General features: G+C 45.6%; 1 protein-coding gene across 1 annotated transcript in view; it reads right to left on the reverse strand.

Moving 5' to 3' along the window:
* The window catches only part of kcng4a (potassium voltage-gated channel, subfamily G, member 4a), a 41,217-nt gene extending 21,074 nt beyond the window's left edge, over positions 1-20,143 (reverse strand). Inside the window, exons 1-2 of the mRNA XM_035643398.2 lie at positions 19,579-20,143; positions 1,053-1,346 (exon numbers count right to left, since the gene is read on the reverse strand). The gene's annotated coding sequence lies outside the window, so the exon portion shown is untranslated. The remainder of the gene's footprint in view (positions 1-1,052; positions 1,347-19,578) is intronic.

The following is a 20,143-nucleotide window of genomic DNA, read 5'->3' on the forward strand; positions in this document are numbered from 1 at the left end:
TGTCACCATGCTGGTGATTCATTACCACCCCACAGTGGGGAAAGGGGGGGGGGGGGCTATGATAAACTATTTATTAATCGATTTGTATTCTCTGTGGATGTGGCTGGTTTTTCACTCGTAGGAAAGTTAATTGAAGGGGCCGTTTTCTCACAGCACACACACCGGTGTTGCCAGCTTCACTTGCGCCGCCCGGCTCGCCACTGGACACGGATGACGGACAGCTGAGGAGGTGTGAAGTCAGCCTCTCCCTGTTCTCGCATCATCTCGATGCCTGGAAAAGGTTGACAATCTATGCGAAACGAATTGATAGAAATTGCTTTTTGAACTAACTCAAACTTATGCGAAAAGTTATGTGAACACTGGGGCGACAAAGAAATCAACCGGTCAATACTTTTTAAAATTTAATTTTTGGTTTATATTGACGTGGAGTTTAAATGGCTTTTTTTGCCTCCTTTTTTTAAATGATGGTTTCCTCCTGTTCAGCACTCAGTCAGTGAGCTCATATTATATTCATGGGCATGTCAACAGTGACTGCATTTGCCAGGAGCTATTGGAGAGACGGACGTCTCGTACTGTATGGATCGGGTTGCTTTACTGCACAATGGGAAAACTCTCTCTCTCTCTCTCTCTCTCTCTCTCCCTCCAACTTTCATAAGCGCCCTGGGTGCCGCGGGAAAAAAATATGGCTGTTGCTACCAGGCTTAGACATTTAATTAAAAAAAAAAAACCCTTTAATTAAGATTTCATTACGATAATGTGATAATTTTGTGGGAAGGACGAACAAATATTCTGGATGCCCAAAGTCAAAGTCAAATGTTGCTGAAGGGCATTTTACACCCCTTACAGCCTGGCTGCTGAAATGTGCACACATCGACTCTTAATCTAATACTCACAGTCTATATATATTTCAACAACAAAGAAAATACCCTGTACATGTTGCAGTGATGCACAGCAAAGTGACAGCGCACGACAAGTTCACACATACAAAAATATGAAGCTGCACATAAAAGCCCCTGCAGACACGTCAGCGCAACTTAAGAAGCGCAGCTTACCGTCCTGAGCCGCGCATCGTCTCCAGACGTTGCCAAAAATCGCCTCGGTGCGAAATCCCCCCTCCTCTTGCTGCCCGGCAGACCCCTCCGATCGCTCAACGCCAGATCGGGGTGTCAACGACCATTCCCCGCAACCGCCGCGTTTGAATTGTAGCAGCAGTGATACCCCTCCGGGATGCGCATCGTCCGAGCGGCGAAGGCGCGCGGAGGGAGAGGTCCGAAGAACGCGGCAGGGATGATGGCAGCGGCGGGGTGGGGGTTCCGCTGGTGCGTTGGAAGTGTCCCGTTACAGTGCTGCAGGAGGGGCGGGGGGGGGGGGGGGGGGGGGGGGGGGGGGGGGCGGAGGAGGAGGAGAGGAGGGGAGGATTCAAAAGCCGTAGTGCACAACGGAGGATAGACTCCGCCGGATGCCCAAGTTCACCTGCGCAAAGGTGACGACACGGGCGCAGCACAGTGCCTCAGGGGCACGAGGTGAGCTCAGGGTTCGAGAGAGGAGACATTTCAACGCAGCAGATAAGGGGAAGAGGGACTCTTACAAGTGCACTCGAAATTTCTCATTTTTACTGTTTGGATCATTTCAATCCAAGGACATGGAGAAGATGCTCTAGTCAAATGTGCCCTATACTGTCCTGGAGTATGGCGCAACGATTGTGCCATATTGGAGCGCTGTACGCGCGCGACAGGGGGCGCGGTTCCCTCCCAAATCACCTTTATTAAAAGGTTGGACAGGAATCTGCAGTAAGATTTTTCCCCTTGCTGTTAGAAATAAATGGAATATCAGTCTGGATGTTCCCACTGTGTTTTCGGAGTGATGTATTCCCCAATACTTTTAGACAGTGATTTCGTGAATATGGATGAGTTGTTGGCTGTTCACTTATATTAAACATTTTAATTAGCCAGTGGGAGCACAAAACAACTACATATACTAACTCTAATTTGATATATAAAAATATGATATGATGGATATATATATCCATATTGCTGAAGATGCATACGTATCTACGTATATACGTACAAGTTCTCTGAAGAATAAGATCTGTTCCAAGTAGGAAGGTCGGCTAAGTGGCACTGAACAGCTGGCCAAACTCCTGGCTGTGTAATAAGTAAACAGACCTGACTTTTTCCTAAATAACACACTGGCATCACACATTTGCACACGGGTAAAGTTTAGGGGAACGTGTTTTTTTCTGCTTTGCCCGGCCCCCACGCTCGCCCACGCTGTCCTTGAAAGGGAGCTCATTAGGTTGCATGCGCCTGAGGGAACGGCTACAACAAGCAAACACTTTGTCCAGGCCCTTATGGCTGCTAAAGGGGCAGACAGCACATTAGAAGGCAAAGATGGAAACTGAAGGGGTAGGGAGGGGGGTATGTGTGTGTGTGTGTGTGTGTGTGTGTGTGTGTGTGTGTGTGTGTGTGTGTGTGTGGGTGTGTGTGGGTGTGTGTGTGTGTGTGTGTAGGACAGAGGTGTTCCTACAGGGTAGCATATGTCCAGGGCTGGTCAGTGTGTGCAGCATGAGACTGACCACACACACACACACACACACACACACACACACACACACACACACACACACACACACACACACACACACACACACGATTTGTTATTCGTTCTCAGTCCGATGTTTCAAAAAAGGAGACGGCGTTTCAGTGCAGAATGTAATGCAATATGCCCTTTTTAACTTCCATCTGACATTTTCTAATGTTTCCTCACAAACATACACAGGTACACACACAAATACACCTCACACAGCCACAGAGAGGTGTGGATCAGGCACAGGTGGCAAATAGGGGACACCCAAGCTCCCCAATATTAAACCAGCTAACTTGTTTATGTGTTGCGCCAGCCCAGCCCCCCTTCTGTATTTCCCCCGCCTCATTGTTTTTTTTTTTTATTAATCTCAAACAAGCCTATATCTGCAGCTGTCCACAATCCATCTCACAGACACACCGCCGCGGTGCAACACACCGCGTTGGAAACATGCAACAGAAATCACACAAAGATAGCTGCAGCCCCGTCGGTACTAATAGAAGGCTTCAGTCTGGCGGATTAAGAGTTTAATCCCTCACAGGCAAGGGGGGGGGGGGGGGGTTAGATGAGATCGCAGCAGCCGGTTGTGCCGGGGTCTGATGAGCAGTGGTGTGAGGTGCATGCAGCAGAGGAGAGCAATGAGTCACTCAGCTATTTAAAAACTGCAGCAAACACACGCTTTTCAAACCAGTGGCCACCTGAAGGTCCCACCTGATGGTCCTGTCCAATGTTTTCCCCTTTTGAAACTATTTTCCGCCCCCCACCGATTCTGCAGTGTCTCTTTTCTCTGTGACCCTCTGACCACCCTCCCCTGCCGAGATGTGTTTGATCGCTGCACTACTCAGTTTTGATCAGGGTAATTGCTCTCTCTCTCTGTGAATAGACAGATAACACTCAATGCCAAGGCTGGGTTAAGGAGTGAGGGAGGGGGCCGAGAAGGAAGTGAATGGCGATCATGGAAAGGACAAGGTGAAGAGGATGAGGGGAAGACATTTGAAAGGGGTGAGGGAGGTAAAGGTTGGCATGGGGGGGGGGGGGGGGGGGGGGGGGGGGGGGGGGGGGGGGGGGGGGGGGGGGGAGTGCAGGAAAAGAGATGATGAGAAGACGAGTGGAGAAACAGGAGTTGAATTAAAAGGAGAAGACAGGTTGATGAAACACCGGGCTGACGGGGAGAGACGGCGTCTACGTGAGCTTAGTCAGCTCAGCGTCTCTTACAACACGGTGATCATGGTCCCAAGATAGCATGGTTATTTTCTTTTCATACGAATTTAGCAGCCAAACGCTGATGTGCTTTGCCAAGAATTGTCATTGTTGTCATTTAGAAAATCGGAAGGAACAAACCGATCCGCTGGTTTGGTCTTGTCGATGTTGCCAGGCGAAAAAAACAGGAACCTGCACACTGGACTAATGTGGATTCACTGCAACAGTTACACATTTTAACCCGTTGTAGCCCCGACGACCTTGACAAATAGCTCAAAGTCACTGTGTAACTTGCAGGTCTGGGACTCTCTGGAAAATCGATATTGGGAACACGCGCTGCTCTAAACATCACCTTGCTGAAACTGAAGCAGGATTGCAAAAGAAGAACGAATGGAATACAGCCATGCAACGTGATGCTGCACTCGAGCCAAATGCTAACACCGGCATGCTAATTTATGCACATGATGATCATGCTAGCATGTCAGTTCTGCAGCTACCACGTCACCAGGTTAGTTGCGTGTGTTAGCGTGTGATATTTGCTAATCGCTATCTGAATGATATTAGTTTAGCAGCTATCCGGTGATTAAAAGTGATTTTAATCCCCCGGTCAGAGGTTCATCACAGTTTTATTGTATAATTCATCCTCTGGGGACGATGAATGTCTTCACAAAATTCCATGACAGCCCATGCAATAGTTCTTCGGTTGACAAAATAACCTAAGACATTTAGTGTAGTTCAGCGACTTGCAGAGCCACTTTGTTCCTTTCAGCCGGGCCAGTTGGCACATTAACACTGTTGATCACCACGGCAGCACATGACTGCATTGATTTTGAGCAGTGATTTCTTAACTTGCTGCTGGGTGTCAGGGTTTTACCACTCGCTCATAAAGCAAGTGTGGCACTGCACCTGTAGCGTGTGATTGTGTGTTCGCGATCTCACAGATGTAAAAAAACAACAAAAAAAACACATGAAGTGTAAAGGGTTCTTCTTCTACGGTCTGAGGTGTCTGCACAGTAACAAATCAAATGTTAAGATGCCAAAATTGTGACTCTTGGTTTTCATACATCTGTTTACATGAAACCGGCTGTGATGATGGGAAAACAGACCGGGCAGACAAATCATACAACACACTGTATATCATATGCTCCCACCCTCCCTCTCCATAGAGGTGGACACAGTGACAAATAACGTCTCCGACTTGGAGAGCCTGAAATGAACTCCTCCCCCTGGGGAAAGGAGCTGTCGTCATTCTTTTCTCTCGCTCGTTGCCAGACTTGTCGGTGAACACTTGCAGGGAGTAACATGCCGAGTAACTCAACAAGCAATGCCACTTCTTCTTTTGAATCTGCACGGGGCTGAAATTTACAATGTATAAAGCTGAGATAGCAACGTCAAAATACAGCTTATGAAACGTAGCATTACTTAGCGTTATCTTCCAAAAAAGATGCTGATCTGTGACATGCAACAAGTCCTCCGACTCCGATACCACGAACTATGTCGTATAGTTCGTAATTTTCCTAAATTAGCGCCTCTACCGGTGACAGGAGGTACGCCACAAATACTTTCAGTCTCAGAGCATTGTGGGGTTTTTATTTGATTTACCAACACATGGTTGATGAGCTTGTTAATGGCAGAGATTCAGCACGTTAACTTTTACAGAATATAAGCAACCATTAAAACACACAAACTTGATGGACTTAGCGGTACGTCTACCGCTGACCTCTAGTGGCCGTGTACAAAATGACCGCTAGAAGGTCTGCGCTCTTTAAAACGATCCCATAGGTCGCAATAAGCTGCTTGAGCAAACAACTTACAGTTTGTGGTCGTGTTTTGGTGGAGAACAGTCTTGTGACAAGCAGGTATGGGCTGATAGCCTAATTCACTGACAACAAAAGTTTTTTCGTCCAGCCTGTGTGGTCATTTACTTCATACGAAAAAGAATATACGGGATACTTGACATTACGAATTATTAGAGGAGCTTCAAACATGATTGTATGAAACAAATCAGGTTTGATATTTCATGGCAGAAAACATAGCACAGTGTTATCAAGGCCTCAGGATATAAAATCCGAATGTAGCTACAATATTGTGCTTTGGCAACACACTCACAAAAAATTAAATGTAAATATTGGATGAGTCTACAAACTCAGGACTTTAATATCAAATTCCTACATTTGTTATTCCAGCACTACAGGCACATAGATCGGCGCACACACAGCACACAGACCTGTTGGCGCCCAGAGAAAGCACAGCTGGACACAGATATTCTAACAATGTGATCAAAATAAGGACATTTTGCCATTCAGCATGTTAAACAGTGTGTACTCAATATGTTAAGGTGTTTGGTGATATAGTGCAGCCTGACATATGGGGCCAATTTTTGTGAACAGTTCCAATGTTTACTGCTGTACAGCTCTTTCAATAACAATCTGGGAATTTTAAACCTGAAATGTGACTGGGATCGGTTCAATAAAACAGGGGAGATAACTATATCCGTATATATTTGTTTGTTAATAACTGCATGCTTGTTCACTGAGCTCTTGCTTGCATACAATAATAATAGTCAATAATAACTTTGCATTTTTCCGGCCGGGTCTTAATTAAGCCATAGAGTAGCTTAATCAACGTGTGCAAAGATAAGCCTCTGTTGGCTGTAACAATTAATTAGCTATTTTGTCAGCTTGCAAAATGAAATAGAAAAAAATACAACGCTGAAAAAAATGACACATTGCTCGGAGCTATCAAGAATGTACAGTATTAGGTTCAATACTGTTGAAGCATGGCATCTCACAAAGTTGAAGCTGCGATCAAACTGGATTATTCTGGTCTGCTAGGAGAGCAGCACGTTTAACTGTCTTCATAATGATGAGTGATGAGTTCTTGTCGACATCTCTCAACGTAAAAATATTCCAACCGGCGAAAAAAACCTCCATCGGGTTGGTCCAGTCCAAATGAGCCAGCCTTGTGTGTGCGCTGCTCGGGGTGAAATGATTCGTATTCAAAGCAGGTTCGCGGCTTATCAACGAGGCTCCCTACTGACTTCAAAATCCCTTCCAGCGTAAAAGGGAATCCTGTACAAGCGGCTGCCAGGTGGCCAGCGCTGACGGCTGTCGCAGTCTTCTCACCGCGTCCATCTCCGCCACTAATTTCAATTCCTTCTTCTCGTCCTTGTTCAGTTGTATTCATGTTTAAGATTCAAGTTTTTTAAATGTCTCTTATTCACTCGCTATGATTTCGGATTAAGATTCTCTGTGGAAGGAAGAACTTCCAGACATTGGCCGGTGTCTGTAACTGAACCGCCCGGTGATGCAGACGGGCCCCATTTCAATCCACTTAAAGAAATAAATGGAAAATAAAATAAGCATCCCGTCACCAGCCACCACTCCCGTCTCTTCCCCCCTTCTCGCAGACCAGGTATCTCTAAGAAGCCATCGAGCGGCCGCTGGAAAAACACTCAACGTCCAATTTGTTTCCAAGCGTTTGGCCGAAAGCTCTGCGGCCGCCGCCTTTTTTTGTGCGAAGCTAAAGCGGCGAGGAACTCGCGCGCGGGCAGGAACAGAGGGAGCTGCCGTCGGCCCAAAGGAAGAGATGTAAAAATATAGAGAAATGTTTGTACTTCACCGAGTGAGATGAATGAGCTGGTCCTGGAGAGATCGCTCCGCTAAAGGAGGCGGGAGCTGAGAAAATACACTTGACCAACTCGGATCAGCAGAACATACAGTTTGGCTGTAAAACTCAAGGCTTCTCGGATGGAAGCAAATCACACGGGAAGAGGTCGCGAGTCAATTTATTCTTATTCATGAACAGCAGTCGAGTCCTTTCGCCGAAATGTCAGAGACGAGTGGAATTTTCGGTGGTTCTTTTTGATTCCTGGTACCTTTCGGTGGGACGATCTTTCCAATTGTAATAGGTAAAATACTCTCTCCTGTTAGTTTCGCAACTCCCGTTGCAAACAAGTAACGCTACTTACGACCTGGTCTAGCAGCCATTTTAAAACTCGTTCTTTCCTTTACTGCTGTTGAGGACGATTGAGCCTCCGTTTGCAATCAGACCAGAGCAGGCTGGAAGTAGCGTTAGTTATCATAATTATAATAATACATGGTTATTATTACCATTTATCACCTGATGTATTTGGTTTGGTTATTATTTAGTTCCTCCATTTTTCTGTGGTGGCCTACATAAAAGAAGGGCTTTTATCGATTTGATTTGTAAATCAATTGATTGTGTCGGTAAATGTCTGAGGCCATTACTGTTTTGTACCAGGTTGGTTGGGTTGATATGTCTTTCTTTTTTACCTTCATTTGCAAGTTATTTGTCCTGACAACCCCTGTGTGTGTGCGTTTCTGTGTGTGTTTTCTGTTTTGTTCTGTGCGTATCATTTTCACAATATATTTATAATGGTGGTGAAGGTCTCTGGAAACTGATTCCCCTCGCTGCCGTCGGCTTCCATGACACCCTGACCTGCTCTCGTTAATGTGTTCAGAATAGTGATATTAATTTTTTTTTTTTAATTTTTCTATATTCTGTTTGGTACTTGAAACGTATATCTCTTCTCTTGTCCTTCACCAATGAACTTCTATATATTGACAAGGTGAAGTACCCAGGGTGGTGTGTTTGTGTGTGTGTGTGTGTGTGTCTGGTCCTGGAAGTGCCCTCTCTAAGAGGAAGGAAAAAGAAAACACCGGCCGTACGATTGGAAACACAATCTCACCGACTCTAATGACACTCTCAAGTTCTCGCTCGGGTTTGCCTCTCTCCTCCTCTCTATCTCATCAGGTAACAGAACACACACAACACCGTGCCCTGGGATCCCAATAGAGATCTTGACAGAGTGATGATGTATCGCCGGCGAGAAGAAGAACCTAATCTCGCCATCTGATCAGCTGTGGACGCCGTCGGAATTAAGTTAATTGAACAGGTATTGATTCTCTCCAGGCACTTGCATCCAGTTGGTTTCACTGGCAGCACTTCACTAAATGTTCGCCTGCATGCGATTTGCCCTGAAGTGTGTTTTCAGGTTTGCGTGATGGTGTTTTTACGGTCTGATGTACGTACACACAACGATGGATCCGTCACTTAAAGCTGATGTGATACGAGTAAATTCTGTCGTGATTAGGATGTAATAATTTTTCTCGTTTTTTCCCCTAAAAAACAACAGCGAACATTATCCACCCGGGTAATTTGCATCAATGCATGCAGTGCTTTGTCGTCTATTTTACTCTAAATGGGACCATCATTTACAGAATGAACATTGTGCTGCATTGGAGAAGACTTGAAACCAGCGATTGAGACCATAAACTCCTCAGGAGAATGTTTACTGACGTTATAAATCAAGTGTCATTTCCTCATAGACTTCTATAGAAACTGACTTCTTATTGCAACCATTGGTGTCTCCCTCTGCTGGTCATCCGAGAGAATACAGATTTCATGTACTTTCCACATTGGCTTCACTTTCCAGACAATTTTTTTCCTGTAGCATCTTTGAGATTTAATGACCTGCCGCTAGTTCAGACTTTTTTTTAAGTCCCAATCAAAAAGTGGACAAAAAACTCCTCGAAACTTCAAAACAAGCTGACCCCGAAAAAGGTAACATCACTGGGATTACTAAGTAAGAATTACTGAATAACAGTGTCCTTCATACCCCAGATAACGTGCTGCTTATTCTTCCCAAACAATTCAATCCACAAAACAATTTCCCCAGCGTTGTGGATCGCCATGGTGATCTTTGGCTTTAGGGATGCGGGGATTTTTGTGTGCTGCCGTGCACACCATGCAACCAGGCACCATGATTTATGGGTTGTTGACTTGCTAAACTTGATCAATTTAAACCTTTACTGTAGCTGTTACTATGGCCGGATTTGATTTGATTTTTTTTTTTTTAGCTCATTGAACATTTTTGAATTGTGACAAGTACAAAACTAGATTCAGCAAAAACTGTTTGTAACCTGGATAAAGATCTGATAGTATTTTAAAAGAGGATTACGAATGAATGCAGGTAAACCCAAAGGGGTTAATGGATTATTTCAGTTTTATCAGTATGATTGGGCAAACTCAAAAACAATGAGAAATTTTTAAGAGAAGCCATAGAAGAGTTTTGACTACTGCTTTCGATGCAGAGTTTGGATCAGCCCTTTGGTTCTGGGGTCAAAGTCATCTAACCTTTTGCCTCTTGTATGATACGTATCAATTTGTTTGTTTTTCTCTCTTCGCTGTGGACATGTGGGGCGGGCACACGTTCACGCAAATGTGGTCCACTAGTATTATTCACTGCACATGTTGCATTATGCTGATGTTGCACGCTGGCCCAGTGGCCGTGCTGTGTGCTGCCGCCGTGTCTCGCCAGTGGTGTGTTTGCACTTTCCCCTGGTTAACCATGAGCAGCCTGGTGTGTGTGTGTGTGTGTGTGTGTGTGTGAGAGTCAGCTGCCCTCATTGTTAATCAGAGCGTCCCCTCTGAACATGTCAGCGTGTTAAAATGCGTGCCGAGTGGTCTTTTTTTCTCTCTCCTTCTTACCCCCGCTGCCCCATGGGTCTTTTGGAGGGTGAGGGAATGTAGCTGTGCTTTCGCTGCCAAAAGGCACGCGGGCAATCGGCCTGCGCGGCAGAGGGAGAAACAGAAAAGAAGGACTGAAGGCGAGAAATGATCTAACGGCAGGGGCGAGGACGCAGACAGTGTGGGCTCATTGAATCCCTCCATCACACATCATTGACGTTTCAGTCAAAAGTTAAGCGGGTTCGCCGGCCCCGCACTCTGGGCTCACTGTGACAACAGTGACTCATTATTTCCGACGGCGTTATCAGTCTGTCCTTCGACTGCCTGCGCACAACGCCATTGTACCAAAAGTGAATTGGAATGAAAAATGAAACCGTCTCTTTTGATGTGACTAAACAACCTGTCTCTCACACGTTCTTGTATATTTTCATTTGATAGTGTTTATCGCCCGCGTCGCCTGAACACGCAGCATAATATGAAATGGGTTGAGTGAGTCACCAGGACGCCGCCAGCACCAAGTGGAAGTGATGATATTCAGTTGAGTCTATAATGAGGGTGGCCTGGGTGACAACAGAAACAAGCCTCCAGCTTGGGCGGTGGTGTTATTGAGGAAATGAAAGACATATCAGATGTACTTGAAGAACTTTGAATTGAATTGGTTGAACCTCCGCGAGCGTCTCAGTGACTCAGTGTGGAGTGTGATAATCAGGCTGAAGGTGCTTTCAAAGGACGTGGGCGGGCAACATGCATAGAGTAGCAGGAAAGTGGTGAAACAAAATGGACAACCTTTACTGCAGGAAGAAATATCTGACTGCTGCATTTGCTTCAGCACCACTGAGTGGATGAATTCTGGCTTCTGTGTGCAGTAGACTGATACCATCCTCTTGTCTACGCGTTAAACATACAGATGAACCCTGCGGGAAACTGTTCTCATTCCTTGAAAAAAGGAACTATTAGCCCCAGGAACTTTGGTCAAAACGTGGCTGTTGAGTGAGACCAGAGCTTCCAGGTCTGGTTCCATGCAGGAGTATTAAACCAAAACTCAAAATCCCATTGACATATAACGACGCTAATAATTAAAAACATACAGCCTTGGACGAGGGCTTTCTCTACAGTGCGTCATGTGGTTTGTTAACTCTCCACAAGATCAACTTGCCTCCGACGTTTGTGTGTGTGTGTGTGTGTTTGTGTGTCAGTGTGTGTGTGTCAGTGTGTGTTTCCTTTTACTGGCAAACACACACCTCCATTTAGCTGACTCTGGAGACCCATGTCTGCGTGTTTGTGATGGAAAATCTGAGCTCTTCCCTGGGTCAAACACTCACCGACATGATCACACGCACACACCACGCATGCACACACACACACACACACACACACACACACACACACACACACACACACACACACACACACACACACACACACACATCAAATCCATGTCCATGTCCCCAGCTCCCTCACCATCCCAAGCTCAAACCACAGCACTAATTAATTCCCACCCCAGAACACGAAGTGAGGAATGGAGTGGAGCGAGGGGGGCGGGGGGGGGCATGTCAGCCGCAAGCAGAATAACAAGAGAAGCGAGGAGAAAGAAGCAGGAAAAGTGGGTATAAGAAGGGAAGAAGATAAACGGAAAAAAAAGCGCGCGGCTTTCGCTGTATCATTTTTTTTGGGCCTTTCCCTTTGTGGCCCCTTTGACGGCTTCTCAGAGAATCTCAGTCATCGGTGGGATCAACCAAGCGTGGCGTCCGCAGCAATGCACACACGGCACCGCTGCAGCGTGTACGCCACAGTGAGCGGACTGCATGAGGTCCCCCGTGAATGGACCATCAATTATGTATCGTACCTTGCATCTGTTGTTTCTCAATTGATTCAGATTAATGGAGCCGACTGCATATTGTGAGAGGAAACTGGATAGCAGGAAACATTTGATCCCACCGTCGCCTATATATAGAATCTGCCTGGGCAAGCAGGTTGCTCCTCTGATGTGTTCCGTCGGCTGTACTTCACAGTTCACCGCGCTCGGCTTGTATGGTTTTCATGTGTGTCTTTAAAAAATAAGATCCGGAAGAGTGAATTTGTACTTGGGAGCAATACGCCGAGCGACATCTCACAAATGTAGAGACATTGATGTAGAGACATCAATTTAGATTAAAAATAATAGTTGGACTTTTTGAAATATGCTTCATCGATTTCTTGCCGAGAGCTAAATTAAAAGATCAATAGCATACCACTCTTTATGAATCTCTTACCCCCAAGTCGCCGGTTAGATCAGCTTATGCCTATTTTCATTCACGGAGATTCACGGCGAGTGGGGGGAGTGGCCTTACCCGGGCTCCGCCCCCCCTCACCTGAACCCTTTTCGGAAATGTTCCAGCTGTTGCGAACACGTCCGACCGCGGACCATCTCCCTCTGCGGTTGGTCATATGCGAACGACAAGCTCCGAAAAATGCCCAGACCTAATTAACCACACTGACCTTTCCTGAGGTCATGATTGTAAACAGCTGTAGCGTGATATCAGCAAACATCGTCGCTTGCATCTTTTTAAAATCGTGATACCGATCCGCTTTTTTCTTTTTTCAGGCATGGCAGCCAGATGCTTCTGCGGTTTCGACCTCAGGCTTTTCAACCACAGAGGAAGCAGTGTTCAAAGGTAAAGCCTGCGAGCTGTTTGACAGAAGAAAGAAGAGGTGTGTCCACTCATGTGTGTGTGCGTATATCATGTGAGAGAGTGATGAAACACAACTTGAATTCCTCGCGAGCCCAGAGTTAAACTTAAGAAGAAGGTACAGCGGTGAGATCACACTCAATCGTTTCATCAGTCTTCCTCCTCTCTCTTCATCCTCCTCACATCGCTCACTCCCTCTCTGGCTTTCCAGGTTCCTCCCTCTCTCTCTTTAAAACCACCTTCGCTCAGTCCCGCTCTTCTTGTTCTCATTTTCTCTCAAATTACAGTGTGCACACACAGTAATGAAGGGGGGGGGGGGGGGGGGGGGGTCAATATGTAATTAACCACGCGATCATTGTTCACCGTTGAATGGCGAAGAGATGCTGTGCGGCGCACATCCACACATGGACCGGGGGCGGAGCGGTTCTGGGAGGCAGAGGGAAAAGGCCAACCGCCACGCGACACTCCGGACAAGAGAGGCAGAAGAAAAGGCGACGACGCACTGAAACGCAATGGATTCAGAAAGAGAGAAAAGGAAAAAAAAGGGTTTAATGAGTCGTCCGCTTCCACCAGCTTTCTGCTGTTTATTCAAACACTTTCCATAATCTCTAAACCCTCTTCCATTCCACGTAAAGTCAACAACATCTCACAGTAATTGGCTCATTGGTAACTTTCTGGTTTACATCTGTGTTCCTGTGCTCTGCGTGGTTTTGCAACGCCAACTCCAATCACACGGCTAGTTCAAAGATGGAGGTGCAAATTAAATATCGAGCGTTGCTCCGGTTGAATCTGCGCACGCGTTTTTTCCTCTTCTGTTTTTTTTTTCCCTTCATTTTTCTCGGCTGTTATTTTCGAGGACTGTTATATAAATGACGAACGAAGCGGGCCAGGGGCCGTGTTCGCGTGCCAGTGGCGTTCCCTTCCGATGTGCGATTTGCAACTCTTTCACTTTGAGGAAGGAGGTATATTTAGCGGCCGCCCTCCTCCCCCTCAGACCGCCGCGTCTCTGCCTGAGCGTTGGTCACTCAGCGTGATGAGCTGTCGTACCTGGAGCCTGAGGCAGAGGTAACTGATGTCCGGCAGGAAGAACCCGGAGAAGAAATGAACCACAAACAAAGGGAAACTGAAGAAGGTCTCGTCTCCCACATCTTTTAACCTTGTCTCCATCAAACAGCATGTATCAACGAGCGTCAGAGAAGAAAACTGTCCAGACGAACGGCGTTAAGATTAATGTCTTCTGAGATGAGGGACGATGCCTCTACACAAACGGCACCATGAGATCAACATGTTTGAAAAAAAACGACGCACACTCCCCAATGCTACATCCAGAGTCTATATACTCGGCATATAGAATATTTCTTCATTCTTTGCTACACCGAGATACCGCGACCAGTAGGACATATGGTAATCATCCCGTTATCTCGATAGAGAAAGCAAAGAGCTTTTTGTTTTCCATATGAATGCGTAGATAATTTCACATGATTTAAGTGAAAGAAAGGACTTTGCTATATGCATAGATGTTTAAATATTTAACATGATTATTCAATAAAACGGGTGAGAAAAAGAAATATGGCAACCATGGTCCTTCTGTGTTTCACTATAATCTATAACAATAAAGATTGTTAATGTTTTGTGTGTCCAGGTTTTGTGATATTTCTGTGATGTTTCCGCCTCCGTCCCTCTACAATGGAAGTGGAATTTGTCTGTGGTGTTACAGCGGTGATTATATGAAATGATATGAAAAACCATCAACAACATTATTCGCTGAAGCAACGCCCCCCATTCCTCAGGACGATCCACTGTCAGTCTTCTTAGGGACCTTTAGAGATTAGGCAATTTAATTCCCTTGTACTAAAGTGATGATTAAATCTCTGTACAATACATACAGTAAAAGTGACCATTCATAAGCCGAACCAGCCAAACCCACTACTGTCAGCCATCCACGTCTACTTCCAGCCCCTCTTCTCTTTGACCACGGCAGCCCGTATCAGTGAACAAGCGAAAAGAGTCGCATATCACACGCTCGAAGTGATACGCTGAAAGGAACTGGGGGTCCACAATAATCAGATGATCGAATGATTTCCGCTGTCTGAATCGCAGGCTCGCCCTGGCGACATGCAGTGAGATGCAGCGTTTGCACTCTGTGGCCTCGATGGTGGCTCGCGAACGCGGTGGAGCCGCACGCGTCGTCTGACGCGTCTCGGAGCTCGTCTCTTCGTGCAGTTAAGACCTTGCGTGATGTGCTTCAGCATCTCCCCCGGCAACCGTGGTGGCGCATTCGATGGAATTCATTAAAACTATATATAATAAGTGTAAGAGAACAGAACGTGTACCCTGGGGTGTAGCACCAAATTCTGGGCCGTCTCTGTGCGGCCCCCCACCGCTATGATGCCGATTAATTTATGATACTGTTTGTTCTAATAGTAACTAGCTAGCTAACTCCTACTGTATTCAGGTAGTAAAAGTTACAGTTAGCTAGCTAGCAAGCAATAGCACCTCTGTCGATCTCAGCTAGGTGGCTGCTAGCTAGCTGTCGTATTTAAGGAGTTCACTAATAGCTAGCCACCTTTCTTTTGAAAGAAATTAACAGTTGTTTTCCCTCTCTTTGTTTCTCTCTCTTTTCTCTTCTGGGATTCTAGACTTTACTTTCTTGGGGGACGACGTTAAAAAAGTCACTGGTCAGTAGATTAGCTGACAGATTCTCATGCTGCGTCGTGAATGGGGCCCTCAGAGAACCTCCACTATTATTTGAAACACAGAGTTCAGTCTCTCAACCAATGTATTCAGACAATTTTTTAATTATATTATGACACCAATTACTTAGAAAACACAAATTCCAGGCTTTCGAGGCCCCCACCCCGACCCTTGGGCCCTGGGTAGTCTGTCCCCTTATTCCCCCCCAGTGCTACGCCCGTGCGTGTACCTACTGTACGTAGTCTCCCTTTGCCTGAAATTTGGCTGTTTTCCATCGACGTTACAGTGATTCTGGGGCGCTCACACACACACCAATCGATGGTGTTTCGCACTGAGCTGGGGGTTTTTCCGCTATCAAGCAACTTGGGAAGTCTGAGCTAAAACAGCGTGACAGAAAGCAGCAAAGAATATTTTACAAACCCATTCGGCCTACCCCTCCGCATGCTCAGACTCCGAGGCTGGAGAGACCTCGCTTAATGGAATCAGAGCTCGATGCTTTTAAAGTGCTTGTAGGAGTAACAGGATTACAACTGCACGCACACACACACACACACACACACGCACGCACAAGCAACAGGAACGTGTACGCACACCTGACATAATACTCATTGATTTTAGTGTCTTCTGTCACCTGACATTAGGTTTCGTGTGACACATTATTCATTCACGAATTCAAGGAATGCACCAAGAAACACTCTTGTCGCACATCCTGTTGTTTTGGAGCAGAACAGAGCAGAAGGGCCCCTCACCCAACACGCCAACACACAGCAGCGTTCGCATGACTGGCTGGAAAAAGGGACAGGGGAAGCGGCTGCTAAAAACAAAAAGTGAAGTTCTCATCTTTTGAGCTGAGTGTTTTTTTGGAGAGTGTGTTCGCGCTCCCCTCCACTTGCCTGCCGGGGCTTGTGGAGCGCTAGTTAATAATTCACACCGGGGAAACAAGAGGTCCATAATGGCCCTGCGATGATACGGCGGGGGAGAGAAGACGAGCCCCTCGTAGGAGGCGAGGCGTGTGGGAGGAGAAGAGTCTACTCACCCTCTGTCTCTTCCATCTCTGTGCCATGTATCTGGAAAGGAACGGGGACGGTGAGAGGAAATACAGACAGCAACACAGAGAGTGTTAATAAACTGCCCTTTTGAAACGAGAGTTACAAAGGTGCCGTATGACAAAAACAGAAAAAGACAAAAACTAGACAGCAAAACAATGTAAAACAGAAGAAAGAAAACAAACATGTGGCTGCCCGTGTGTCTGCGGGCTCCATGTGGGAAGATCAGTCACACAGGGGATGTGAGAGTGGAAAAAGGTCAAGGAGTTGTTTACCAGCAGAGAACAGAAGCAGTGGGCATCCCCTGTGTGCGATGTGTGTGTGTGTGTGTGTGTGTGCGCTTGGTGACCGAGTGTGCTTTTCTGTCTGTGTGACACTGTTCTCCTGTACTGACCAGTGCAAAGGCATTTGAAAAAAAGGGATAAACAATCAACTATTTTCCAGCAAAACAATGGACTCTCCATAAAAATAGGTGGACGTAGGGCACCTTGTACGGAAAAGTGAAGCCAACGTGAAAGTGCCTGGAACCTGTATTCTCACGAATGACCAGCAGAGGGCGACTGTACTGGTTTGCAAAAAAGAAGTCAGTTTCTAAAGAGACTATAGAGAAATGAATTCTCAATTGATTTATAACGACAATCAACATTTTCCCGAGGAGTTTAGGGTTCAATCGCTTGAGTTTCGATCCTCTCCAATACAGCACGCTGTTCATTTTGTTCAATTATGGTCCCGTTAAGAGTGAAATAGACGATAAAGCGCGGAATGCATCGGGGGGGCGATGATAAAGCGTGATTGACAGCTGGTATTGCCAATAGGTGCAAGTTGCAGGTGAAGGCGGACGTGTAGTTCTGATACACTTTAATTTAATGTTAGATCATTTTAAATGAAACCTTGGAAACAGGATGTGGACGTGCCCGTCAGCCGTGTTTATAATCATATTCAATGCATGATCCATGTATTGTTACGGTTGAATGATTGTTCACGCACGTGTAGCGCTGACGACTCGACATTTCCCCCCGCGAAACCATGCGAGGATAATGACATTTACATATTCTCCTTTAAGAGACTCCCTTTTCCTCCCTACTGGTCCAACTCGATGAGAGCATCTTGTTAAGAAGCCACTTTCCTGTATTCAAACCTGTAAATCAAGGTAATGTTGTGGTCAGTGTAGAAACAAGGCCCTGCTGATAGCTTATCTATTTAGTCATAAATCCAGCTTCCTGCTGCCAGTCACTGCTCAGCATGAGACGGCGTAATGTAGTAGAAGTTGAAAAGAGACGGTGGAGTGTGCAATACACTGTTCTCTGTAGTTCCCTAATAATATACTATGAAATGCTCCTTTCATTTCCCGTTTTAGAAAGAATGGAGCGTTTGTTTCATGTCTCTATTAAACATTTTGCTCCTGCAAAATAATGTGGACATACTGTAAAAAGCTACACTTCCCCCGACGACGCCTTAGAATTTGTTTCTGGACTTAGTTGCATAAATCCCAATAATTCCAGTGCTTCACAACAGAGAAAACTGCAGGAAACTACAAGCTATTTTTTCCCCCACCATTGTATCAGAAGCAAAGCACACAGTAAGTGAAATCCTTCCTCCTCCGTGTCTGCCTTTCTCTCAGACCATGTCTCATTTTCCCCCCGTCTCCCATTTCTTCTCCTTCTCTGTCTCCGTTCCAAGGCTCCGGTTGCCGTGACAAACAGAAGCTTTCTGAGATCACCTTCCCCATTCACTCACGTGTCTCGGTGTCAGCATCTAATGGAGTGGAACAATACGTTGAGACCTGTTGAAGATTGGGTCACGTGAGAAGGCGCCCCCTTCAAAAAGTGGGGAGCTAAACGGCACCTTGGTCACTATATTGCACAAAGTACGTGTTGCATTTATAATACTTCAAAATTAAACTAGCAAACTGTTGAACAGTGTGTTTGGTTTCACTTTGGGTTCTTTTATTCTGTTTTTACAAGGACCAGCAATCCCCTTAATTAACAGTTTTTCAATTTCCACCCCTTACCTTTTGGTTTGTATAAAGGCATTGATGAAAAGCATAAAGGCATTGATGCTGCACAAATTCCAGAGAAGTAAGACTCAAAAAACATCTGTGTTTATGAGGATGTATTCGAATGAGATGTATTTTTTCAATGCTTGGTTTTGAAATCTCAACCCTGTGCTATTCGTTTCCTTTGTGCAACAAGCTGCAAACTCGACATCTGTCACCTTATAAACCTTTCACGTGAAATCAACGAAACTGCTACTCCGGCGTTCACGTCGCACTCCAATCGCTCAAAGAAAGAAGCTGCTCGTTAAAGCACTTTTTCAGGGGCCTCTCCTGCCCACTCAGGCTCTCTTCTTCCCTCTTTCTCATTCAGTCCTTTCAACTATCACCACACCCAAGGTCAGTCGGTGAGCATCTGGATTGTCCTTGAATCAGACAAAACACCCATCTAAAGTCACAGAAAATCTGCAGTCATTCATTAATCAGCAGCATGAATATGGACGGATACGGCTTAAAAGAATTTACGGATAAGTTCGATTTGAGATTGACATCGGGGCCCCCGTAAACATAATGTATGAAAGAAAGTGTGTGATTGGGCATGAAACTGCAGCATTGAAGGCTCCACAGACCGTACTGCTGCCATATACTAGGAATTTCTATATCAACTCATCAATTATAAATCATTTAAGCCATCATCACATGTTTTAAACATCCCAGCTCACTCTGAAGAGTAATAAGGGGAGACAGACGTGAGGAGGAGAGCGCTCAAGCATGCACACTCAATATCATTAAACCTCTGTTTGTGGAATCTATACTCTCCGTCTTTTAATCAACTTTTTAATCCTATACATCCTCCCTTTTCCAGTCATTTTGCCCCCTCCTTCAGAGATGGTTTACTCACCCTTCAGCATCCTCCTCTTTCAGCATCCTCCTCCTCCCCGTCCTTCCTTCTCATCACCACCTCTGTCCATCAGTTATCTCCCACAGGGTGAGGCTGGAGGTGACACCGCTGCCCGTGAGAGGTCAAGAGCACCGTCGACATCTGTGCAGGGATTTATTTATTTTTAAAAACTTTTTTCCTACTGAGGAACATTGCAAACACAGCAAACTCATTGTGCTGCAAAACAATACTAGTGCAGGTAAACAAGTTTAACTAAGATATTCATAACCACAACATTTGATTTCTTTCTTATGGTAACTAGATATGTACACACCAAACTCACTGTTTATATACTTTTTTTGCTTTAGCTATTTTTTGTGCCGCAGAAATGCTACTGTTGCTAACTTTAGCACACCGCTACTTAGGCGTTAGTTTAGCGACATGTCAAACGTGTCATCTGTGACTTTTGCCATGCTTAACTTTAAAAAATAAAGACATTTTCAAGGCAGATATATTATTACAGCTAAAGCACAAGTGAAGCTAATACCTTCAACGACCGCTATGTTCCATATTTTCTGCCATGACA

The sequence above is a fragment of the Scophthalmus maximus genome, chromosome 7 (assembly GCF_022379125.1).
Source record: "Scophthalmus maximus strain ysfricsl-2021 chromosome 7, ASM2237912v1, whole genome shotgun sequence".
In the NCBI taxonomy this organism is placed as follows: domain Eukaryota; kingdom Metazoa; phylum Chordata; class Actinopteri; order Pleuronectiformes; family Scophthalmidae; genus Scophthalmus; species Scophthalmus maximus.